General features: G+C 39.6%; 1 protein-coding gene and 1 non-coding gene across 2 annotated transcripts in view; one reads left to right on the top strand and one right to left on the bottom strand.

Moving 5' to 3' along the window:
* The window catches only part of Slc2a13 (solute carrier family 2 member 13), a 379307-nt gene that overhangs the window by 31603 nt on the left and 324794 nt on the right, over nucleotides 1-22910 (bottom strand). The gene's annotated exons all lie outside the window — the stretch shown is intronic.
* On the top strand, nucleotides 13061-13248 carry LOC123461745. Its single transcript, XR_006637827.1, has one exon. It is a non-coding gene; the product is annotated as a U2 spliceosomal RNA (small nuclear RNA).

Below are 22910 nucleotides of genomic sequence, written 5' to 3' on the forward strand. Positions count from 1 at the left end.
GATAAATGAATATATTACTCTTACCAAATTGCCCAGAAAGTCCTACACTTATAGTTCATATTCATATATTAATGCTACTCTCACTTATGGTTACAGAAGCTTCTCTTTTCAGATGACCCAAAAGACAAGACAGTACTGAGAAGAAGCGATGGAGGAGTGACCAGCACTGAAACATCTCACACCCTCCAAGGCTCAGGGTCCATTGCGAAAGAGGTGGTGGAAAGAATGTAAGAGCCAAAGGAGGGGTACCACTCCTAACATGCAACTGTCTGGACAGAAACTGGCCTCAATATCCATGTCCTTGCAGTACCTAGCATACCTACACAAGACCCTCATAATAGGAGAAAAAGATTATGACATCAAATTAAAAGACAGATTAGTGAAGAGAGGGAGGGGCTATGATGGAGAAGCAGAAGTTATGAAAGTGTGGGAGGGGAGGGAGATACTATGGATTATTGTCTGTAAGTATAGAAGTTGTCAAATATATATATATATATATATATATATATACACACACATACATACATACATTTTTAGAAAAAGGAAAAAGAAAAGCTTCCACCAAAAAGGTATTATTTGGGCTTTAGGAGATTTATATATAGCCTTTATTGTGTGAAGATATAAAACCTCCATGCCTTTTCTTTCTATCATTTTGATCATGAAGTGGTGTTGAATTTTTCTTTTTTTTTTCTTTTTCTTTTGGTTTTTTGAGGTAGGGTCTCACTGTAGCCCAGGCTGACATGGAATTCACTATGGAGTCTCAGGGTAGCCTCGAACTCAAGGCAATCCTCCCACCTCTGCCTCCCGAGTGCTGGGATTAAAGGCGTGAGCCACCACGCCCAGCCGGTGTTGTATATTTCAAGGGCCTTGTCTGCATCAATTGAGATGTTCATGTGGTTCTTATGTTTAAGTTTATTTATATGATGTGTTACATTGACTGATTTCCATAAGTTAAACCATCTCTGCATCTCTGGGATGAAGCCTACTTGATCAAGATGTATAATGCTTTTGATGTGGTTTTGAATTCAGCTTCCAATGATTTTGTTCACAATCTTTGACTTTAAGTCCATTAGGGATATATATAGGTCTACAGTTTTCTTTCTTTGTTGCATCTGTCTGGTTTTAGTATTAGATTGATGCTGTCTTCACAAAATGAGTCAGAGGATTTCCTGTTCTCTTATTATGCTGAACAGTTTGAGAAATATTAGTTTTAGTTCTTCAATGAAGGTTTAATAGAATTTGGCTGAGAAGCCATCAGGTCCTGGACTTTTCTTTTGGGGAAGGTTTTTGATTACTTTTTTAATTTCCATGGATGTAATAGGTTTGTTTAGGAGAGTAATCTGCTTTGAGTTTAGTTTTGGTAGGTGGTATGTGTCTCAGGATTCATCCATTTCTTCCAGAATTTTTAATTTTGTGGAGTAGAGGCTTTGGAAGTATGCCCTGATGATTCTTCCAATTTCATTGATGTCTGTTGTGATCTCTCCTTTTTCATTTCTAATTTTGTTAATTTGAGACTTCTCTATTTTTCACTTGATCAAATTGGCCAGAGGTTTGTCAATGTTGTCTACTTTTCCAAAGAACCAGCTCTTTGTTTCATTGAATTTTAAAATTTTTTTTATAGCTTCCAATTTATTAATTTCTGCTCAATTCTGGATTATTTCCTTCCATGTGGAGAGCTTTGGGTTGGATTCTTGTTTTTCCAGTTTATTGATTTGGAATCTCTCTGTCTTTGTAATGAAGGCATTTAGGGATATGAATTTTCCCCTTAGGACTGAATTCATTGTGTCCCATAAGTTTTGGTAAGTTGTGCTTTCATTATCATTCAATTCTAAGATTTTTACAATTCCTTTTTGCTTTCTTCCATGCTTCCTGTTTAAAGGTATGTTGTTTAGTCACCAGGTACTGGTGGAGTTCTTGATGTGCCTCTTGTTGTTAATTTCTAGATTTAAAACATTGTGATCTGACATGATGTGGGAAGTTACTTCAATTTTCCTTCATAAAATGAAGGCCTGTTTTATGGCTTAATATATGGTCAATTTTGGAGAAGGTTCCTTGGGCTGGTGAGAAGGGTGTGTATTCTGTAGAGTTGGAGTGGAAAGTCCTGCAGATATCTCTTAGGTCTAGATGATCTATGATGTTGTTGAGCTCTATTATTTACCTGTTGATTTTCTGGTTGGATGACCTATGTATTGGTGATAGTGGAGTACTGAAGTTACCAACTATCATGATATTGGTGTTTATTTATTCTGTGGCACATGTTGCAGTCAGGTTTGTATTGCTGGTAGAAATCACCCAACCAAGAGCAGCTTTTGGGAAAAAAGAGGTTTATTTTGGCTTACAGACTTGAGGGGGAAGCTCCATGATGGCAGGAAAAATGATGGTATGAGAAAAGGTAGATGTCACCCCTGGCCAACATCAGGTGGACAATAGCAACAGGAGAGTGTTCCAAACACTTGCAAGGGGAAACTGGCTATAATACCCACAAGCCTGCCCCCAACAATACACTCCCTCCAGGAGGTGTTAATTCCCAAATCTCCATCAGCTGGGAACCTAGCATTCAGAACATCCAATTTTATGGGGATACCTGAATCAAACCACCACATGATTGTGATGTGCTCATGTTGGATCATTCCCTTGATGAGTAAGAAGTGGCCTTCTTTGTCGGTTTTGATTACTTTTGGTTTAAAGTCTATTTTATCAGATATTAATATAGGAACACCCACTTGCTTTTTGTTTACATTTGCTTGGAATATAATTTTCCAATCTTTCACCCTGAGGAGGTGTCCATCTTTAGTGATGAGGTGGGTTTCTTGAAGACAGCAGATAGAAGGGTCCAGTTTTTTTTTTTAAATTTTTTTGTTCATTTTTATTTATTTACTTGAGAGTGACAGAGAGAGAAAGAGGCAGATAGAGAGAGAGAGAATGGGCGCGCCAGGGCTTCTAGCCACTGCAAACGAACTCCAGACGCATGCGCCCCCTTGTGCATCTGGCTAACGTGGGTCCTGGGGAATCGAGCCTCGAACCGGGGTCCTTAGGCTTCACAGGCAAGCGCTTAACCGCTAAGCCATCTCTCCAGCCCAGAAGGGTCCAGTTTTTTTGATCAACCTTGATAACCAAGGTCTTTTATTATTTATTTATTTATTTGCGAGCGACAGACACAGAGAGAAAGACAGGTAGAGGGAGAGAGAGAGAATGGGCACGCCAGGGCTTCCAGCCTCTGCAAACGAACTCCAGACGTGTGCGCCCCCTTGTGCATCTGGCTAACATGGGACCTGGGGAACCGAGCCTCGAACCAGGGTCCTTAGGCTTCACAGGCAAGCGCTTAACCGCTAAGCCATCTCTCCAGCCCAACCAAGGTTTTTTGATGGGTGAGTTAAGACCATTAATATTTAAGGTTATTCTATGAGGTTTGAATTAATCCCTTCAATGATGATGTGTTTTATGGGGTTTGGTGCTTTCTTTTGTTTTGTACTATTTTGAGCCTGGTCAGTTTTGGTTATTGTGGTCTTCTTGGCTCTTGAATTTGGATGTTTCAAGTATTCTTTCAAGTGTTGTATCAAGTATTCTCTGTAGGTTTGGCTTTGTGTTCATATAGAATTGTCTATTTTCATGGAAAGTTTTTCTTTTACCATCTATTATGAAGGATACTTTTGTTGGGTAGTAACTTAGGTTGGCATCCATAGTTTTTTAGACTTTGAAGTGTTTCATTCCAGGCCCTTCTGGCTTTCAGGTTTCCATTGAAAAATCTGATGTAATCCTGATGGGACTGCCTTTGTATATTGTGAGTTGTTTCTCTCTTGCTGCTTTTAACACTCTCTCTTTGTTTTTGTTGTTAAGAGATATAACTATGGTGTTTCTTGGAGAGGTTTTTTCCTTGGTCCTGTCTGTTTGGTGTTCTGTGGGTTTCTTTTATCTGAATGTGCCTTTCTTTTGAGAGATCCGCAAAATTTTCTTCAGAAGATGTTTTCTATGCCTCTGGCTTGGATTTCCTCTCCTTCTGGTATATCCATGGTCCAGATGTTTGGTTGTCTTAGGGTATCCCACAGTTCTCTTGTATTCTGCTCACTTGATTTTTTTAACTTAGCAAAGGTTTTGTCCTCCCAATCAATTTCACCTGTCTTGTTTTCCAGATCAGAGGTTCTGTCTTCCAATGAATAACTCTGTTGGTAAAGGGTTCTAGAGAGGTTTTCATAATTTCTATTTGATTTTTGTTTTGTGTTATGTTATTTTACATCATGAGGTACAATTTTTAATTCAAATTCTGATTTTCTTGATGCTTCCTGGAATTCTTCTTGCATTTGATCAAGTCTTCATTAAGCTTAATCAGCCGGTTGTTGAGATCTTCCATTTCTTGACTCATCTTCAATTTATTCATATCTGTTTGAAGGGTTATAACTTTTCTTCAATCAAGTTAAGCCTACTGTCAAATGCTGAATGGTCTAGGACACAGTTCTGTTTAATTTCATTGATGTTATTGTTGGTTCTTTGATGGTTTGCTTCCAATTCAGTGATTTTTAAAACAGGGTCTCATTGGTTGTTGTGTTTTAATTTTGGGAATGATTTTCTGTTGATTTCTCTATGATTTCATTGGAGGCTTCCATTGTAGACTAGGCACACTTGGTGGCGATCTCTCAGTTTTCTAACTTCATTGGCTTTTTTTGTGCTGTTGTCTACCCATTGTAGAGAGAGAGACTCTTTTATTTTACTGAGGAGGAAGCAAGATTTGTCCTTTGGCCCATGCATGCACCCTCTGACTCATGTGAACAGGGATGTTGGTACCCAGTGGCCAGTCAGAATACCAGAAAAAAAGGCCTGTTTTCACAGCTCACCCAGGGGCCAGGCCTCCCCAAGCAGGGGATAATGGGTCCTAAGAGGACCAGGAGACTGGGAGGAGCCAGGGAACATGGGGTCTGGTCTACTCCTTCTGTGCTGTGGCCTCCCTCACACAGTCTGGCCCAGAAATCCTGAACTAGGGAACTTGGAGGAGCCCGAAAACAGGTGTCTGGCCTAATCACTCCACACTGCCACACCTACCCACACACTGTCTGCTCAGGGAACCCAGAACAGGGAGCTGGGAGGATCTAGAAAACAGGGGTCTGGCCTACTGACTGCACACCACTGCGCCTGCCTGCACACAGACCAGCGCATGGAACCCAGACCAGGGAGATTGGAGGAGCCAGGAAGCGGGTGTCTGACCTACTCACACTCACCACCATGCCCACCTGCACACTGCCTGCCCTTATAGTATCTTTTAAAGAACCCAAATTGTGAACATTAAATAGTCAAGTATGCCTATATATTCATATATGATTTGTGTTTTCTATCATTGTTTGTTCAAATCCTTCATGTTTCCTAGCTTATAAAGATATACAACTAATATAACTATATTACTATTTTCCTTTTTAAGTTACAAAACTTAAAAACAAAGTAAATATTTATGTAACAAATCCAAAGAAACCAGTAAGATATTTGGAATAAATGAGCTTAGTAAGGGCACATCTTACAAGATCAAGAAATAAAAACTTACATGTTATTTATACATAATAAAGCCATTAGGATCAAGGAAAATTTCACTTATGATAGTGTTAAAATGAGAAATGTCTAGGATTAAATTTGTCAAAAGGTATATACAATGGTATACCAGAACTGTTTGAAATATTCAAGACTACATGAGGTACACATGTTTATGGACTTATTGTTAACAATATCAACTATTTTACAACTGGGCTCTAAAGTCAATGACAATACAATCAAAATTTTGCAAATGATCTAAATAGTCTCATGAAAGCTGCCCTTATGCAGAGAGAGAGAGAGAGAGAGAGAGAGAGAGAGAGAGAGAGAGAGAGAATAAGAATAAGAAGAAGAAGGAGAAGAAGAAGAAGAAGGAGGAGGATGAGGTGGTGAAAAGGAATAGGGGGTGGAGGGAGGGAGTGAGAGAAGGAAAGAGAGATAAAGAGACAAACACCTAGCACTTAGGTCCCTCACAATCATGTGTATGTTGCCAACGAATCAGTGACCCTCTGTTTGCCTCCTGGATAGTTCTCCATCATCTCAAACATAAAAAGGTTCCTATGAACATAGCTGCCTTTAATGTCCTGTCTACTTATTTCCTTATAGGTCAATTTTAGAAACAGAGTGCTTATTATTAAGCCTTATAAGAAATATACATATATGTACACACATATACTTACACACATTATATATATGTCCAAATTTTAAATTAAGAAGATTTATTCACATTTTCATTAAAAGTTTAGATCCACAGCATCCATGTAAAATGCCAGGCATAGTGGTAAACTCCTATAATCCTAGCACTTGGAAGTGGAGACAGGGAAACATGGGATGACTGTGGCTAGCTACACTAGTCAAATGGGTGAGCTCTGGGGTAAGTGAGAGACTATGTCTCAAAGAAAACATTGTAGATCAACTGGGGAGAACACTCAACATAAACCTCTGGGGCCTCTACATGCACACACATACAAACATACCCACATGTACCTATACCTCACATATGTAAAATAATAGTTATTTTTGTTCATAGTTAAAAGTTTTAAGCACAATAGCCTTTCCTGGGGTAAATAATAGCAAATACTGGATAGTGAAGACTTCATTTTACTATTTGTCTTCCTTATGGTGCTATATAAACAACATACACACAAAATCATATTCCTTCAAGTGATTTAAAGTAAGCATACAGATACCTCTGAACGCTTCAACTAAGAAGCAATGGTAAAAGTTGCATTATTTATAATTTAATTATCTTTCACTACATTATAAGATGTTAACATTTTTGGCATACTCCAAACTCATTTGGGTTTTGACCTGTATTTCCTGAGCTATAACTATAATATAATGCCATTTCCCAGTTTTAGCTCAATATTTTTCTCACTTATGTTATAACAATTCTCTAGCAGAATGTTTTCTGTTTTCATAAAGAACAGCAATACAGAAATTGTGTGTATGTGATGATTTGATACAAAATAACTTTTCCATTACCACAAAATACCTACCCCTCAGGAACCCAACAGGCTTTAGATGAGGGCTTTGCATACCACTCTGGCGCCCTCCCCCCACCCCCACCATCTCAGGATGATTACAGAAACATGCTATTACTCTCTGCATCGTCCCAATGGAAGATCCTTAACAGTTTCCCCAGGCCATACATATGGTTATCAACACCCTCCAAATTCTAATTAATCTGTTTTTTTCACAGGCATGTGAATTCCTCAGGTCTTGCAGTCCATGTCTTAATGATCATCCTGTCAGACCAATGCCAAAGGAGTCCTCATACACCTTCCCCTTCTAAAGTCCATGGTATGTTGAGGATCTATGTCTAGGGAAGATTCCCCCATGCAAGAGACTCAAATATCTACCACTGATAACAAATAATAATACCAACTTGACCTCCTGTGATATTGAGATAGGAACCGAACATCAGAATATATTCATGGACTGGGACTGATGATCAAGTCATGATGTACCACAAGGATAATGCAGCTCTAAGCCTAACTTCAACTTTTAAGGATTTCTCTCTCAGTATTAACCTGTGGCAGTGTGCCTTCCTTAAAACCCACTAACAGGATAAAAAAAGTAACTTGAAACTGTTTAGACTGGATATTATCAAGAACTGCTCATGTCTCCAACTGTAGACAAGCTGTTTAGAATGGACCTTATCAAGTGCTACTTACATCTCTAACTTTAGTCAAGCTATAAGTCCTATCACCATGGGTTCATAGATAAGACTGTTCTACCCTCAAAAGCTCAAAGAGGGCTGGACAGATGGCTTAGTGGTTAAGATGCATAAGGACCTACGTTCAATTCTCCACATAAAGCCAGATGCACAAAGTGGCAGGTGGCACATGTATCTGGAGTTTGTTTCAGTGGCTAGAGCCTCTGGCACACACATTCTCTCTATCTGCCTCTTTCTCTTATAAATAAATGAATAAATAAAAATATTTTTTCAAAAAGCTCAAAGAGCCTACTCCTTACCTTTCTGAGGTCTTGAGAGATCAAATATAACCATTTTAAGTAAAAAAAAAAAAAAAAAAAAAAAAAAAAAAAAACAAAAGGCCCAGGCCTGACTTAGATAGAGAACTAGCAGGCCAATGTGCTGACCTTTTGCTTCTGTAAACTTTGCTTGCTTAATTGCTGCCTTTCCCCCTAACATTTCTGAGGAATCTCCATTTCAAGGGCATTCCAGAAATACTGCGGGGGGGGGGGGGGGGGGGGGGGGGCTCTGGCCTCTAGCCTCCGACCACCTGCTTAGAAAAGATCTTCATTTCAAGGACCTTCCAGATCCCTGGGGGGGGGGGGGGGGGGGCGGGTCTGGCCTCCTGCTTAGATAAACCTATTAAAGTACCACTGTTTGCTTAGCCCATCACAATGGAGGTTACCTCATCTGCCTGGAGTAACCCTAGCTCCTACCCCCAACTTTTCCTGCCAAAACCCCAAACCAATCATGTATCTATCCCCTAATTCTTTGCTTGAATTCCTATATGAACCTCTTTCCTCAAAAGAAAGGGGCTCTCCCCTACTACTGCTGTGCCGGACTGTGGGGACAGAGCCCAGGCCTAGACTTGAAATAAAGAAACCTGTTGCTTTTACATTCGAGTGTCTCAGCTTCTGTGGTGGTTCTCTGGGTGACCGGGGGACTTGGCTCCTGGTCAGGGGTCTTGGCACAACAGTCTATGATATAATTTAACATGTTTTTCCCTCTATTCCTATGGTGCTTTACAAGACCCAACCCATATTAGGGAATTGATTCTAGACCTGTTCCTTTAGGAAAACATCTTGGGCTATTCTGAGACTGGGTATTGCTTACTTCCAGTTATGACTGTCACTTTTAACCACTATGATATTCCTTATTTTCCTTCTCCTGTTGCCAGTCCTTATAGCTCCCTCCCCTCATCCCCTTCTCCAAAAGGCCCACAAGCTCTTCAAGTAACACAACTGAAACTTCCCAGAGGGCTCCTGGTTGAGCCTGCCCTTATTTCCTAACTAGACTGTTAGTTTTGCCTAGCTACTCCAAATTGCCCTAATTAATCTCTCTCCACGAACATTTCCAACAAAAAAACCTATCATGCTGCATTTATAACCCTTTCCATCTCTCAGTTGTGAGCACATTAAACGAGGATCTCATTTGTATTAAGACCACTAGCCACAGAACAGTCAATTCTCCCAGGAAGTCTTTCATCTTGCAAATTCACTCTTCTATAAGCACAAAAAGAACATATATCCCCTCAACCTTCCAATTTCAAGAGAACGTATATGTCTCATTGGCATGTTTTACAAAACTAAATGAAACTCTAAATTCAAATAAGCTAGATGTCTTGACCTATTTCCTTGGTAAGACAGTAACACTTCAAAACAAAACATGTTCATATTTTCTCTCTAATGACCCAATAGTCATTAAATCTATTAGCTTTATCTCCTCTTTGTGTAGGCTTCTTGTCTCTTTCATATATCAACTTGCTCCTTGTTAAAGGTCACTGAACATTGATTTAGCCCCTAGACATCACCATATGCCTCACCTCCTCAGAGTCCTTCTTCTGAGTAACTGATAACTTCTGCTGTCTTTGGGCTCAATGGCATGTGCATCACTGCATTCATCTATCTTGATATCCAAGATGCTTCCAAATCAACCTATCCTTGTAACATTTTGGGATCTTTCAAACTAAGAGAGTTATTCATAAAGACTATAAATTATGGTAGGCATGGATATTGGACTAGGAGGACCTGGGCTGGAGTCTTCAACTTGTTGGCTGAGTTATCTGCAAGATTAAACTGCATCTCAGCAGACCTTATGGCCTTTCATGAGCAGTTTGTTTCTCCTGCCTCAATAGTACTCCAAATCCACAGCACTTTTGACACAATTATTTTTTTTTGTTCATTTTTTAAAATTTTATTTATTTGAAAGTGACAGAGAGAGAGAGAGAGAGAGAAAGAGAGAGGGAGAGAGAGAGAATGGGCATGCCAGGGCTTCCAGCCACTGCAAATGAACTCCAGACGCATGCGCCCCCTAGTGCATCTGGCTAACGTGGGTCCTGGGGAATTGAGCCTCGAACCGGGGTCCTTAGGCTTTGCAGGCAAGCGCTTAACCGATAAGCCATCTCTCCAGCCCAACACAATTATTATGGCCAAAGGGCACACCCACCTGACCATGAGAGTTTCATTTATGCTGTTTAATCGGGGGTAGTATGCCAGGCAACACAAAAACAACCTGATTTAAGAAAGCAAGTCTCAGACAGATGGCTCTGATAGAATGGCACAAGGTCTGCCTATTGGAATAATTATTTTTGGCCCTTGTTTCCTTACCCTTCTCACATGAAATGACATCTCACAGATTATGGGTCATTAAGATCCAAATAGCATTGTCTCAGGGATATAACAATTACTATCATTTTTTCTACTTCCTACCACCAAGGACCTTTCAACATTCAGGTGATGTCATGCTCCAGCATTCAACTGCATGTGTCAGCCATTCTCTCTTCCAATGCCTCTCAAGCTTTCTATGTTATTATGGTCCTACAAACCTATGAGGGATCAGCAATGTCAATTACCCCCTCCCTACACACAAATAAGATAACACACACAAATACATGTAAAGGGTGGCTGGAAGATTTGATAAACATTAGCTTGTGCCCATTTGCTTTTATGGGTAGTTTAAAGGTTTTCAGAATTTGGGAGGTATTAACAGTATCCAGAAAGTCTCATCTGTGTAAATACTGTTTGGTAAAAACCAAATTACTTTGCCATTCAAAAATAGCTAGAAAAACATAATTTGGTATGTCATGAGTATTTCTTTAGAAACCAATTTATCTAGTATTTTAATCAAATGTTGTTATCTAGTATTTGATTTTTGCTTTTGTTACTTATGAGGCATAAAATATACCCATTTTATTTTTTATTTTGATATGTATGGGATATAAAGTGCATCCATTTCAAACATATAAATCAACAAGTTTTGACAACGTAATCACAATGTAACAATCATCAGAAATAAATATCAAAAAGTCCCATAATACCAAATTCTTTTTCTTTTTAATGTTCAGCCTTAGTCACTAACTGATTTTACACAAAGACTTGTACAGTTCTAATATTCTTCCAGTTGCTATACATATTGGCAATTCATTCTGTATGACACATAGGTCTATCAATTAGATAGTGTTATAGTTTGAGTGTGAAATGTCCCCAGTAGCCTCATGTGGTTAAGATTATGTCTCATACACGACCCATAGCTGTCGGGAGCCATGGAGCAAAAGCCTCTCCATTTTGCCTGGGCCTGCTCATAAACTGACTCATTACTCAGAAAGCTGGCCCATCCAGCTTTCTGTTAGGTACTTCTGGAACCGGTCATCAGACTACTTACAGAATCTTATCTTTTGCAAAAAGCCAGTTTATGGTCAGGATGTGAAACCTGGTGCAGTCAGGATGTTAAGCCAGTTGGGCAAGATTAGATGAACACCTAATTACATCCCCTCTAGGTTTCCTGACAAGTCCTTGCCCTGGCCACGTCCCCTTCCCCCTACAACTCCTTGCCCTGACCACGTCCCCTTCCCCCTACAACCCTATATAAACCTACATGTAAGAATAAACTCTCGAGGCCGTGACAAATGTCTAGCATGGTCTCCTTCTTGTGTCTGTTTGCCTACTTTCATTCAGGTTGATTTTCACCTCGCTTCTTTGTTCGACTCCCCGCTGGCGGGGGCAAGTGGCGCCCGAATGTGAGGCCCGAGGTACGAAGAAAGACCTGAACGTCGCTCGAGTGGACGGCCGTCCCAGCCATTAGACCGCCACCCCACCGGAGGGGTGAGTGAAGGTCTGCATAGAGGTCACTACAGGCAATTCCCCTGTAATACAGACCTGCACCTCGATCGACGCAGAAAAAGCCCGCCTGCGAAACTGATGTGTTTGAGGTAAGCGACGAATTTTAGGCAATTAAAGTAAGGACTATTGAGTCATTTTTTTCAAGGCACAAGAACTGTGTGACTTCCTTTTTGCACTTCTCTTCCTCCTTTTACTTTCGGTTGGTGCCATCGCGTGGAATTGCAACATAGCAACAGGGCAACTGAAGCCTCTTGGCCAGGGCTACCCTCTGGCATTGGCTGAAGGCCCCTAGCTCCCTGTGCGAATCCCAACAGCCCATTCGGGTGTTGGCAAAGACCTCCTATCTAGCCTCTCTTCCTATCAACAAAACTGGGTACGCAACAGCCAGTTAATGCTCTTAGAGCGGCTGCCAGCTCTTAATATTGCAGTTAGGCTCACGGTAGGCCCACTGGGAACCCCCCCCCCCCCCCCCCGTGCCAGTTCTCCAACTGGGAATGTTGCCCTCTGGTCTTGCCGTTTCTCCTCTTTCCTTTTCTATCATGGGACAGACCCTAAGTAAGCATAAATTGTTGAAAGGCTTAAAACTTCCCTCAAGGCATAAGGAATACAGGTTAAAAAAAAAAATTTAACAAAGAGTAAAAAGGAGCTAATTGCCATAGTAAAAGATATTTTAAAAACACAAGGAATTGAGATTGCTTCTTTTTAATTTTATCAGGAGGATTTGTTCTTTTTATGTGTGTGTATATGTGTTTATGTGTGCTCACTGTGCTTGCTAGTCATGTCATATTTGTGACTGTTTGTAACTAAAGAGATAAGACAGACACAGGTGATATTCCTTTCTCTTCTAGAGAACTATTTCAAGGAAATCAAAGACCTAAGCATAGAAATTAAAAAAGAAAAGTTAAATGCCTTTTAAGGAGTAAATTTGCCAGATATTTGTGCTAGGTCAAGTTCACCTTACATAGAGGATCATTAAAAACAACAAAACTTCCTCTAAAGAGGTAACTTATAATTTGTCAGATATTTTTTAAAAAGCTTGCAATGTTCTGTTACTTAAAAGGAGGAGGTAACTGACCTGACTTCTTGGCCAGCCTGCCTCAAGATAACAACAATATTTGCCTTAAATTAGTGTCTTATTGATATTAATGACATAAAATTTTGTTAGACTACTTACTTGTTAGTGAGTAATAGGATTAATTTGGTGTAATTTTTTAATAGCCTTATAAGAAAGATAATCACTCCTCGGCCTTTTGGCTAAGATCAAGTGTAGGATCTGTTATCAGCTTAATATCTGATACGTCCACTATCCGAGGACAATATATTAAATGGATTTTTGGAGCTTGGAGTTGGAATAGGACCTTACTCCGTCCACTCTACGCATCGAACTGGTATCGCAGTACTTCCAGGAATGGTGCAACCCCTCGGGGGAGTAAAAAAAAAAAAAAGAGAGAGAGAGAGAAAAGATAATTAATGATGGGGTGAGATGAATTGATTGAAGGAACTGGACAAGAATTTTTCAGTGTTGGGACATAGAATGCTCGTTAAAAATGCTTTTTGAGTGGTACTGAGAATGTTAAAGTATGTGGCTAAAGATGTGCGTATGTAGGAAAGAATTTTCAGGCTAAACCTAAATGCCATGCCTAAAGTTAGAGATTCTTCAATTGTTTACAGACTCTTAAGGATACTCTAAAAGTTTTATATAGGGACATAGTCTTAATCTAAATTCATCTTACATTAGACACAGGTGATGCCTATGTTAGGTGGGTCACAAAGTCATAAGTACAGATATAATTGGAGGTTTAACCAGGTTAAACATAGACAAGAGTCTATCACCTTGTGTTTTGCAAATGGGAAAATTTTCTATGTAAAAACAAACAAATTCAGAATAGAAAAGAAATGTCAGGATGCTTATCTCTCTGCTCTGTAATTTCATTTTGCTCTTGCTTTCCAACATATGCTACTTAAATTCATAGAAAGCTGGACTCAAAACACAAAAAACAGGTGGAACCCCCTTTATCTCAAACCCCATGCAAGTTTAAGCCATGTGTCCCCCAGACTCTGACTAGAGACAAAAATGGCTAATTGTCTCTTGACAAGGAAAAAGGAATACAGCATATATCTGTGGTTCTCTTTAGTTCATCTCTTATGAACACCTAAAGTCACATCTGTTAGATAAAGTCTCTCACTGGAAAAAATGTTAAATAGATAAACTGAGTCTTATGATAAGGCCTCACTCATTAACAGGTCACTGATGCTAATTTGTTATGATTTAAGGGTTATAAAACTGGCTTTAAGACTCAGTAAAGTAAATTAGGTTCCTCTTTTCATCAAGGTTTTAACTATTCTAAAGATAAAGGCTCACATAGAAATGGTTAATTTCCAAAGGTGAAGTACTCATACCTAAAGACATTGTGACTTTACAGATAGCTTCTGTCTTATTTATGCTAATTTTATTAAATGGTCATAACTAAGTTTAATCACTTAGGTTTAAGTGATTTAATTTCAGGAATAATAACTTTCATCTTCCTTGGATTTGTTGGGATAGCTTACTTAAACTTTATCAAATTTAAGTCATGGGTAAAACATAAAATTGTTTATGTTAATAAAAATTTATGTGGTACATAAAATCAATAGCTATCAAGTTTAAGCCAAAATCATTGGTTGTCAAATAATGTTTTTTCTTTCAAATAAATTTTTTTATCAAGGGTTATATTAATATTTAGCTAGCTATTTTGGCTCAGGAAAAACCAAATTATACTCTATTGTATGCAAAGTAACTGTCTCAATTTTTACATCTTAAGTCCAGTGCTTATAACAAAATTAACTCTTAAGACATATTTCCTACTTTAGGGTACAGCCTCATGCTCAAACAATGGTTCTCATCTAATATATATATATATATATATATATATATATATATATATATATATATTTCAAGCTCCATGGTTCTGTTTCCAATGTTTTCTGGGTAATTTATACCCACACAGGTATCTGAACTAATCAAAGATGTTTTCACACAGGTGCTAAGACCTTATACTGTCTTACTTGTTCTTTTCTGATAATTTCTAGGTTAAATTAGTTAAGTTTATAAATCAATTGGTACTGTTTTTAAGACTGGTAACAGGTTCTGCCTATATTTATAAATGTTAGATGTGCCTACTTCCTATGCCTCAGATATATGGCTTATGCTGCCACAGTACAACAAAAATTTTTAAAGAAGGACAAAATGATTTTAGAAGCCCTTGGGCCATTCTTTAACTAAGTCTATTTCAGTAATCAAATGTGCTCTACAGGTACACACATCCAGGCTGATGTAACTTCCCTTCTGATTGTGTTAATCACCTATGTATAAGCCAAAGCTAACTGGAATCATTAAAGTAAAAAGTTTCAATATTTTGGCCTGTACTCCCATGTCATGAGGCCACTGGAGATGATGGGACACTTCTACACTGGCCCCCTGGTAAGTCACCTGTCTTCCTGAGCAGGGAGGATATGAAGACCCAAACAAAATTGGTGTACAGTCTAAAACAGGGGAGTCAAAATTGAAGAACAATCGGCCCTCCTGACTTCCCAAAGAAGGGAAAATTACTTGGCCAGCATGGCCCTGACTCATCCTAACAGGCAAGACACCAGTAAACTATGGGGCTACTCCTGTGTCCCTAAAGTCTCTTTGGAGAGCCATTAATGACCTCTAAATTTAATCCCTAATTAACTTTTGGCTATCTGCATGGTCTTAAACACTCAGAGAGAAATCTGTAACCAAAGATTAAAAAAAAAATACCTTAAATATATAAATGGCCCTTAACTTCTGAAATTAGCTACAGCCACGATGTTAGTACAGGAACAACTAGCTGCAGGCCATATTGGACCTACCACCTCTCCATGGAATACTCCTATCTTTACCTTAAATTAATAAGGCCATGGTACCTATGGGGGCCCTACAACCAGGCCTCCCCACTCCAGTAGCAATTCCTGCAGGACATTGTAAAATCTTTATTGACCTAAAGGATTGCTTTTTTTTTTTTTTTTTTTGTACAATTCCCTTACACTCCTCATCAGTATTTTACATTTAGTTTACCTGTGGTAAATTTTAGAGGCCCTAAAGATAGTGGAGGCTACGATTCTGAGCCAAAGAGTCACTTTTATCTCTTATAAAAAGCCTCTTCTCCTGGTCATTTGTGCCACTGACTTTACACCCACTGCGGTGTTCTGGCAGGAGGGGCCCCTCTTCTGGATCCATTTACCCTCCAAAAGTTAAAAAACAGGGGATTTATATCCCATAAAAGGCTCTCCAAGAAATATCCTTCATCATGCACTGTTTGTCCTAAACTTTTTAACCCTTGATGCTCAAGGACAGTCAGCAGCTGATTGCTTTTAGCACACAAATACAAAAAATACCTTTGCCAAAGCCATGTGGAAAGATCCTTTAACTTTAAAATGGAATGGCCCAGACCCAGTACTCATTTGGGGCCGAGGATCAGTATGCCTGTCTGACCAGAGAGACTTGTGAAACAAGCTGATGATCCTCCAGTGACATCTCACATATCCAGGGAAGAAACACTTCCCTGAGAGAATCTCCCTTTTTTCCCTAACAGGACAAAGCTGGAAGGACCTCTACTTATCTTAATCCTCTCACTCACAATTGGACCCGTTATTATAATTAAAATCATGTCTTTTATATGTCAACAGATTAAAGCCATTAAGCTGCAGCCTTTATAGGTCCATTATCACAAACTGGAGCTGGTGGATGGAGGCGTTGCCACTGAAGACCTACCACCTGACCACCTGCAGCTGTCACTCTCCCTTGATCTTACATTCTGTACTTATTTACTATACTGCTGTCCTCTACAACTCTGCTATTGCTGCGGTCTACCTGTCTTGGCCAAATAGCTACCCCTCCTACGGGAGCTGCATAGGATTCAGACCTATGCATATCAACTCACAATAAAGTGAGTGTGATATGGACACCAACGTGGGTGTGAGGCAAAGCACCGCAAGGGAAGGTCCTTATCTGACCACTTCTGAATTCCCTGAGAGGTATACCTGGCTTGCATGGAGGTTGGTACCATAACTGTTATCACTAAGGCTGTGCCTTGCTCTCTGGCCACATAGACCCTGCCTCCCCTCCCCAAAAGGTACCAAGGGCCAAAGATTGTGGGAAGAAGACATCCCACGGGAGGAGTCGGGTCCCTACTTCCCCAATTGGTTAATGCCCACCGCTGCAAAGTGGGCCTCCCCCAAGGAGATGTTGGGAGCTATGAATCAAACCTCGGCCATGTTAACAGAAACCACCATATAGCAAGTTTCTACTTCCTCACCTAATATTCAACTACCTGGGGACTGAACGCTTGGCTGAATACTCCCCCATCCTGCCAGTAGCTGATGAATAAACAAAGTCATTGCAGCCCACCGCTGAATAGGGGGCCTCCCCTTCTTTTGTATAAAAGAAGGAAGGAGATGTCGGGAGCCATGGAGCAAAAGCCTCTCCATTTTGCCTGGGCCTGCTCATAAACTGACTCATTACTCAGAAAGCTGGTCCATCCAGCTTTCTGTTAGGTACTTCTGGAACCGGTCATCAGACTACTTACAGAATCTTATCTTTTGCAAAAAGCCAGTTTATGGTCAGGATGTGAAACCTGGTGCAGTCAGGATGTTAAGCCAGTTGGGCAAGATTAGATGAACACCTAATTACATCCCCTCTAGGTTTCCTGACAAGTCCTTGCCCTGGCCACGTCCCCTTCCCCCTACAACTCCTTGCCCTGACCACGTCCCCTTCCCCCTACAACCCTATATAAACCTACATGTAAGAATAAACTCTCGAGGCTGTGACAAATGTCTAGCATGGTCTACTTCTTGTGTCTGTTTACCTACTTCCATTCAGGTTGATTTTCACCTCGCTTCTTTGTTTGACTCCCCGCTGGCCGGGGCACATAGCTGTTGGCAGTGTATGGGAGGTTTGTGGAGCCTTGCTGGAGGAGGTATGTCACAGGGGGTTCGCCTTGGGACACTATATCCCTGCCTGCTTGTTGAACTTTCACTTTCCTTCCTTCCTTCCTACTGCTATGGTGATTTCAGGCCTGGCTGGTTCTTCCTGCCATGCTTTTCCTGCCACAATGAAACTTCCATTTGAAACTGTAAGTTGGAAAAAACCCTTTCCTTCCATAAACTGTTTCTGATCTGGTGTTTTATCCCACAGTGAGACTGTAACTGCTACATATGGGTATACAGTTACCAATTCACCTACTGGAGTAATATCTGAGAAGTTTCTAGTTTTGTATATGATGACTAGGGTTCTTTTAAATAATAATGTTTAACAGAGTTAAAATATTTGTTGGCTACCTATTTTATTTTACTTTACTAAATGAATAGTAATGAGGTTACTCAGTTGTATGAAAATATGATAAACTTCATCAGAAACTTCCAAAGTTTTAATAGAAAACTTCATTACCAACTCATGTGGTGTTGAATCTCAGCACTTGGTATTATAGGTCTTTTGCAAAGTTGCTATCCCAGTTTTCTTGTTTAACCACACTGGCTAGGATCTCCAACAAAGTGCTGCATAGAATTGCTAAATACATGTTCTTAATGGGCTTCTAATCTTTGAGGGGAATAGTCAGTCCCTAATCATTCTTACTAAAATTATGTTTATTTATTTATTAAAAACCAGAATGAGAAAGTTTCCTTCTTATTATTGAACTTCTTAAAGTTTATTCATGAATACTTATTAAATTTCACCAAAACATTGATTAATATGACCATTTGCAGATCTTTTTTTCTTTTATTTTAGTAATATTAAGAATCACAACATAAAGGGTAGAGAAAGGAAGGGAGGAGGATAGTTAATAGGTTGATATTGTATATATGTAATTACAATGATTGTAATGGGGAGGTAATATGATGGAGAATGGAATTTCAAATGGGAAAGTGTGGGGGTGGGGAGGGAGGGAATTACCATGGAATATATTTTATAATCATGGAAAATGTTAATAAAAATTAAAAAAAAAGAATCACAACAATTATATCAACCATAAATTCCTTTATATTGTTTAATTCAAGACAATTTTGCCTAGGCACAAGAGATACTGGGACAGCTGTCTTTTACTTGGTTATTTGTAAAAGTTTGGTACCAAGACCAAGCTACCTTCATCAAGTAAATTAAGAACTCCTCCCTCCACATTCATCTGTTCTCTGAAAGAACCTATGTAGGTCTTTTACTGTCTCATCCTATATTCTCTGGAATAATACACAACAATGACCTGGGTATGGAGTTCTTGGGAGATTTTTAAATTATAAATGTGATTTTTAAAACAGGTAAGAGATTATTTAGCTTTTCTATTACTTTTTCTATCAGTTTTGGAAGTTGGCCTAACCAAGAATTTTGTCTATTTCTTGAATACCACTTTTAAAATTTTAACTATTATCTTCTCTTCTTTATTTTACTTAATGATGTCAGCTGTAACTTAGTCTAAATCTCTCAAGATAGCTTATTTTCATGCCCTTTTAAATTTGGTTCTCTAGCTGATACTGCATGGTAAGAAGACTTGCTGTCTTGAGTCCTTTCAGGTTAAAAATCAGAAATGGTTAGAGATGTAAACTAAATGACTAGTGGTAATGTCTGATTAGTGTGGAGATTAGACACAAACTGAAGTTCTGACTCAGGAAGCATCTTTAGCTGCCACTGGTTTTAGATTTTTGGGAAGAAATTTGCTGAATCCTATGTAGTAAATATGAGTTAGAACAGAGAAAAATTAGAAGAATGCAGAGGACATTATGATCTGTCATGGATGGCTTGATCTATGCTGTTAATAAACATAATTTCAGTAGCAAATTTTAGTTATCTCAGTATTTCAATATGCAAATATTTTCAATTTTTTAGATCTTTTTGCTTTGTTTTGTTTTTTTGAGGTAGGGTCTCACTCTGGCCCAGGCTGACCTGGAATTAACTATGTAGTTTCAGGGCGGCCTTGAACTCATGGAAATCCTCCTATCTCTGCCTCCTGAGTGCTGGGATTAAAGGCATGCACCACCACACCGAGCTATTTTTTAGATCATTTTTTATTATGAATATACTTTGGATGGAAACATCACAAGTGGGTACCATCACTTCTCCCCCCCACCCAATTTCAGTGGAGTTGCTGGTATTCCCCGTGAGGTTGTGGATTATGAGATTGGAAAGCCAATCACACTCAAAACAATTTTCAATCTGATGTTCTCCACATGAAAGATTCTTTGTCAAAAAAAATAGAGGTCTGGTGAGGTAGAACATTCTTTGAACCTATTACTAGTCTTTCATTAATATTCACATATGCATGGGCTCCTATGAGCCATGAATAATGCCTGGCAGAAAGAACTTAAACCCCACCTTGTCTGTGAGACATTTCTGGTTTTGGTACAGGTAGAAGCAAACAGGTGTACAGATAACCATAATGCTATATAAGAACATAATTACTGATGAGCACTTCTACTTACGGACAGCAAGAAAGAACAAAGTACTTAGGATAATAACTGACAATCAGTACACACTGGCTACAAGAAAATAAAATCTCACATTTTTAGCAGATCTAGTCAACTTTTAGTACAATGTACCATTCTGCCAAAAAAAATATAGCCAAAACCCCAGAAGATGTAAGTTAGTTTATGTTTCAAAGTCAGTCAGTGATACTATGAGGCCACCGATTTCTGAAATATTTTCCCTTTTGTTCTGCACATATTTTTATTTCTATTTATTTATTTGGGAGAGAAAGGGAGAGGGGGAGAGAGAGAAAGAATGGGTACGCTAGGGCCTCAAGCCACTGCAAATGAACTCCAGACGCATGTGCTACCTTGTACATCTATCTGGCTTACATGGGTCCTGGGGAATAGAACCTGTATCCTTTGACTTTGCAGGCAAGCACCTTTAACTGTTAAGCCATCCCTCCAGCCCCATATTTTTAGATAAATGAATTTAGTTAAATGTTCAAGACTTACTCATTTAGCTCTTCCATATACCTACCATGTTCATAAAGTCCTCATATTAGCATTTAAATCTCTAAGGCATACAATATGTCTTGATTGGAAGTCCAAAAACATTTCTTCCTATGTTTTCATTTTTGTGGACTAGGGGCTTTCTCATGGTTACTGATCTCAACGGCATAAAACAGCATCTTTTTAGGGAAAAAAAATTCTTTTTTTCTCAGTGGTTGTTGGGAGGATGAGAAATGAAAGGTCAGGCTTGTTAAAAAAAAAAATCAAGGACGGTACTGGGCATGGTGGCACACGCCTTTTTTTTTAAATTTTTTTTTAAAATTTATTTATTTGAGAGCGACAGAGACAGAAAGACAGATAGAGGGAGAGAGAGAGAATGGGCGCACCAGGGCTTCCAGCCTCTGCAAACGAACTCCAGACGCGTGCGCCCCCTTGTGCATCTGGCTAATGTGGGACCTGGGGAACCGAGCCTCAAACCGGGGTCCTTAGGCTTCACAGGCAAGCGCTTAACCGCTAAGCCATCTCTCCAGCCCAGGCACACGCCTTTAATCCCAGCACTCAGGAGGCAGAGGTAGGAAGATCACTGTGAGTTTGAGGCCACCCTAAGACTCCATAGTGAATTCCAGGTCAACCTGGGCTAGTGTGAGACCCTACCTCAAACCCCCCTCCCAAAAAAAATAATCAAGAATGAGGGCTGGAGAGATGGCTCAGTGGCTAAGGTGCTTGCCTTCAAAGCCTAAAGACCCAGATTCGATTCCACAGTACCCACATAAAGCCAGATGCACAAAGTGGCACATGTATCTGTTCATTTGCAGCAGCTGAAGGCCCTGGCATACCTATTCTATCTGTCTTTCTTCTCTCTCTGCTTGCAAATAAAATAAATTTAAAAAAAGAATTTAAAAAGTCAAGGATGAAAAATAAAAAAGATACTACCATACCTTGGTTGTGGAATATCTCACAAAGGTCCTTGCACTGAAGGTTTAGTCCCCCAGATAATACTAGTAGGTGGTGGTACAACTGTTAAACAGAAAAGCTCCAAAGGGAGGTATTCATGTTTAGGGGCCGTTTGCTAGACTGAGAGAGGACAACCACAGCCCCCATCCATCTGTCACATTCTGGCATGAGGTGAGGGGTTGTGCTCTGGCAAACATTCTTATGAGGATGTGCCTCCATGGCCTCGCAGCATTGGAACCAGCTGATCATGGATGAAAATGTTTGTTATTAATTTTTAAGAATTATTTTCCTTATTCTTTTTTAGTTTATTAATTAATTTATTGGCTTTTCAAGGTAGGGTTTAACTCTAGCCCAGGCTGATCTGGAATAATTCACTATGTAGTCGCAGAGTGGCCTTGAACTCACAGCAATCCTCCTACCTCTGCCTCCCGAGTGCTGAGATTAAAGGCATGTGCCACCACATCTGGCCTGGATCTTTCTTTTAATTTTTATTTATTTGAGAGAGAGAGAGAGAATGAGAGAAAAAAGAGAGAAGGAGGGAAGAAGGGAGGGAAAGAGAAAGAAAGGGAGAGAGAGAGATAATGGGCATGCCAGGGTCTCTAACCATTGCAAACAAACTCCAGATACATGTGACACCTTGTGCATTTGGCTTACGTGGGTCCTGGGAAATCAAACCTGTGTACCTGGCTTTGCAGGCAAGCACCTTAACCACTAAGCAATCTCTCTAGCACAAAATATTTATTATTACCTGCATGCATGCATCCATGTGTGTGCATCCATGTGCATGCATGTATTCATATGTGTGAGTTGGTACCCACAAGGAGTGCATGCAGAGGTCAGAGGACAACTCTTCCATGGGTCCTTGCCTGTCCTCATTTGAGGCAGATTTTCTTGCACTGCTGTTCTTTGCTATGCTTGCCAACAGCTTCCCAGAAATACTCTTCTCTCTGCTTCCCACCCCATCATCAGTATGCTGTGTCAGGATTACATAAGCCCACTATGGTCTCCAGGTTTGTGTGTGGTCTGGTGATGAAACTCAGGTTCTCCAGCTGAGTATTTTATCACTCAGCCATCTCCTAGTCCTGTGTGTGAAAATTTAAAAATTTGAGCCAAAATGAATCTTTAATCTCAGGTATTTGTTATAGTGACAGAAAGCTAACATAACT

The sequence above is a fragment of the Jaculus jaculus genome, chromosome 6, assembly GCF_020740685.1.
Source record: "Jaculus jaculus isolate mJacJac1 chromosome 6, mJacJac1.mat.Y.cur, whole genome shotgun sequence".
In the NCBI taxonomy this organism is placed as follows: Eukaryota; Metazoa; Chordata; class Mammalia; order Rodentia; family Dipodidae; genus Jaculus; species Jaculus jaculus.